Below are 3,529 nucleotides of genomic sequence, written 5' to 3'. Positions count from 1 at the left end.
GAAAAAAAAAACAATAGAACATTCACGGCTTGTGGGCTTATTCTGCGTCAAGCCGCTTGCGTTTGAACTAATCTTAAATGTTGTTTACGCTGAATATCAATCAAAGGTGTGCAGCTAAGGATGTTTGCTATTGGTGTGATACCGTTAAGAATGAATATCGCTGACTCTCACGTCAGCACACGAGAGAATCACAAAAAGCAGAAATAATGTATGTAATCAAACTGGAAATTAGTTATTATATACAAATGTGTCAATTATCTCTAAACAACTCTACAGGTGTTGTGTAGGTATCAACGAGTGATGTCCTTGGGTTGTTATTGTTTGCTTGTTGCAACGGAGGATTTCTTAAATTTGCCAACATATCAATGTATTCACACGATCCGTACTGAAGTTCAGTTGGTTTTACATATTCTTGTATTGTTTGGTGTGAACGCTTCATAGTGTCATAAACAGAATCCATGCTTTTTGATTTCGACATGGCTTCTCTATTGATTTTTTTGGCGGCCTTGTTGTAATGGCGCTTACTACGCGACGGAGGTACAGGTGTCTTGACAACGCGAGGTGGGGGTAGCGGTGGCTTCTGGTGGTAGACAGGTAAGCCTAAGTCAACATGATATCGATCAGATGATGCTGTGCTGGATGTATTTACTGAGAAATGTTGGTTAAGGCTCATATAGTGTTCGTCTGGAGTAACTGTTCGGCCGGGTTGACGACGTTTTGCGGCTCCGTCTAGGTTCGGAACCTTGCATGATTGTCGTCGCCGCTTCAAACTAATTGCTAGAGCAATCCCAATGCATATTCCTATGAACCCCATAACCAATCCTACGCCAATGGCTGTACCTACACCAGAGCTATGGTGCTCTCCCTCAGATTTTACTTTGCGATTACTTTTGACAGTTAATCCTCCTAATGTCACTGATTGAGTTGAGTGAGGAAGCATTAGTTCCAATACGCGCAAAGTTATTGTCTGAGACCATACTTTTCCAGAATTGTTCGTTACGTCGCAAACAAATTTCTTATTGTGATCATCATCGTTTATCTGCGTTACTTCCAATGTTCTTTTTCTATCCCGCTCAGCTAATTTAGATTGTTCCATTAGCATATGAAACGGTACTTTCCACTTGTAATCGTGAACGTGCTTAATGCCGTGAGCTACACACCTTAAAGTCAAATTGGCGCCTCTTTCAACAATCGGATCGTGCGGTATAATTTCCACATTTGGTTGTGAAGATCTAACCCATTGTCCTTCAAATACACTAGAAGATGTCTGGAATTCAGTTGGTAAAACTTTTCCAAATGAAATATTTACACGGCCAAAGCAGACCAACACGAGAAGACATATACCTAATAACTCCATTACGCCGTACACACTGTGTCACCAAGTTTCGTCGCTCACTGTTGTTTGCAAATGGAACATGGAAAAATAATCAAGTTTTGTTTTGATATTAGCCAGCGTGGACATATATAGAACGGAAAGAAACAACCACGCCGGTGATTAGGATTGCGCTACTTTCATTTGCCAGCAGACGATAACTGTTCACGTCAATAGTCCCAATTGAATGATGGCGGGAAGTTGACACATTACGCGCCGGACGCGATTACACGCTATATTAACCAATGGATCAAGAGCAGTTTCACAAATTTTAACCAGACCCATGAGCACATATTGGACCACGAAACCACCACAGTATATCAATGCCAATTCAACTTTAGATTTATCTTCATGAATATTATTTACATGAGGAAGAAGCGACAGTTTAAACATCGTTCTAGTGTCTTTTCATTAAATTTTAAGCTATTGCATTTCACTTTCAAAAAGCTAATCAATGACATTAAGCATGCATGTCCTCCGAGAGACCTTGGGGTAAAGAAACAAATTGTTATTGCAGTTGCATTCTTACACAAGTCATCACGTTTCATTATTACATACTTATCGTTTTGTCAGATTTTATAATACAATTTAATATCATAATGCTAAAACTTTTGTTATTTGCGAAATAACAAGATAAGCGTTTCGATGAAAGCAGGATTTGAGAATTCCATTTTAAATTTTGACGGCGGGAGGGTGTTTCAAAGACGAAATGACATTACATAGGCGTGCACTAGAAGAGGTAGGCGTCCGTTCAAAAGTTTTACCCTCGACCTTCAAATTCCCTTTGCAAAAATGATTCGCATAACCTTTACATAAATATTGGATTATCTGACATCTTTAATGACATGATGCATTAACTTAAACAGTGTTGCTTCTTTACTGCGGTTTCTAGTGAAGTTCTGTATGTATATTTTTTATAACAAAAAAAAAAAAAAAAAAAAAAAAAAAAAAAAAAAAAAAAAAAAGAGAGAGAGAGAAAGAAAAAAAGAAAAAAATGTATTTACATCCTACAATTCCATACCACTAGATCCTTGGTAACCCCCGTCCCGCGGGCCAACTCCGGCCTGTAAAAAGATTTGAAACTGGCCCGAGCGACATTGCTAAGAAAAAAAAAATTCGACGGATTTTTTAGTACCTAAGAATAAGAATACTCTACGCCACTAAATAGAATGAGCTAAAGTCAGACTCTTGTTAACAATGCCAAATGAGAGTAAGTGGTCGTGTTTCTATTGACACGGAGAGGGGAAGGCTGATGGGGAGGGGGATAACGGATTAAGTGAGGGAAGATGATATGATTTCTAACCATTGACGGCGCCCAACAGCCAGCGGCCGATCCGGAGAGCAGGCTCGGGGGCATGTGATCCTGACTGGCGCTGGCATTGTTTTTAACTAGCTTGTCGATGTTTTTGTGCTCGGAAACACGAGAACCTAGGGTGCAATTTTTTTTTTTACCCCCACCATTTCTACTTGTTGAAGTTGAAAAACAAAGGCTACATAGGCATCATGGGAAAAAAATGTAGAAGTAGGCGGCCCGCCACCGGTGTCAACAGATTTAAAAATGGTCACCAGCTTACAAATGTTGAGTAGTAGTAATAATATTTGGCTTTTACTGGTTTTTTTGGGGGTCTCCAATAGGTTAAAATGTTCATATAAGCCCATATGCTTATTTATGTACATATACATATGTATCTATACAATCATACATATGTACATAATTTAAAAGAATACATATATAATAATAGTGCTCAAAATCGTATCAACCATAGCCCTTCAATGAAAAGTTGTATGAAAAGTATCTGGCGGGTTTAGAACCTGCATCCTCTCGCTATCAAGGCGAGTATCCTACCATTAGACAAGAGACATATTTCTTTTGGACGCACCTTCAAAATTTGGAGTGTGCCACACTGTTACTTATTTACTATTATAAGACCGGTATAGGCAAAAATCTAACCTCTAGGCACTTTCTCTTATACAACTGACTTATTCCATGCAGGACGAACCTTATAGATCTCTGGCAGTCTAGTACAAGTGACATTAGTGCTATACCAAAATCTTGACGTCAGGCACGTTAAACGAATGAAAGGAACTAAAATTATACTGAAACTTAGGTCACTGGCAACGTTTTCACGTATTTATGCCGCTCGCTATGTATACGAA

This window comes from Anneissia japonica, unplaced genomic scaffold, assembly GCF_011630105.1.
Source record: "Anneissia japonica isolate Jap-2015-1 unplaced genomic scaffold, ASM1163010v1 scaffold3949_len364153_cov177, whole genome shotgun sequence".
Lineage (NCBI taxonomy): Eukaryota > Metazoa > Echinodermata > Crinoidea > Comatulida > Comatulidae > Anneissia > Anneissia japonica.
Note: the sequence above shows the minus strand (reverse complement) of the source record.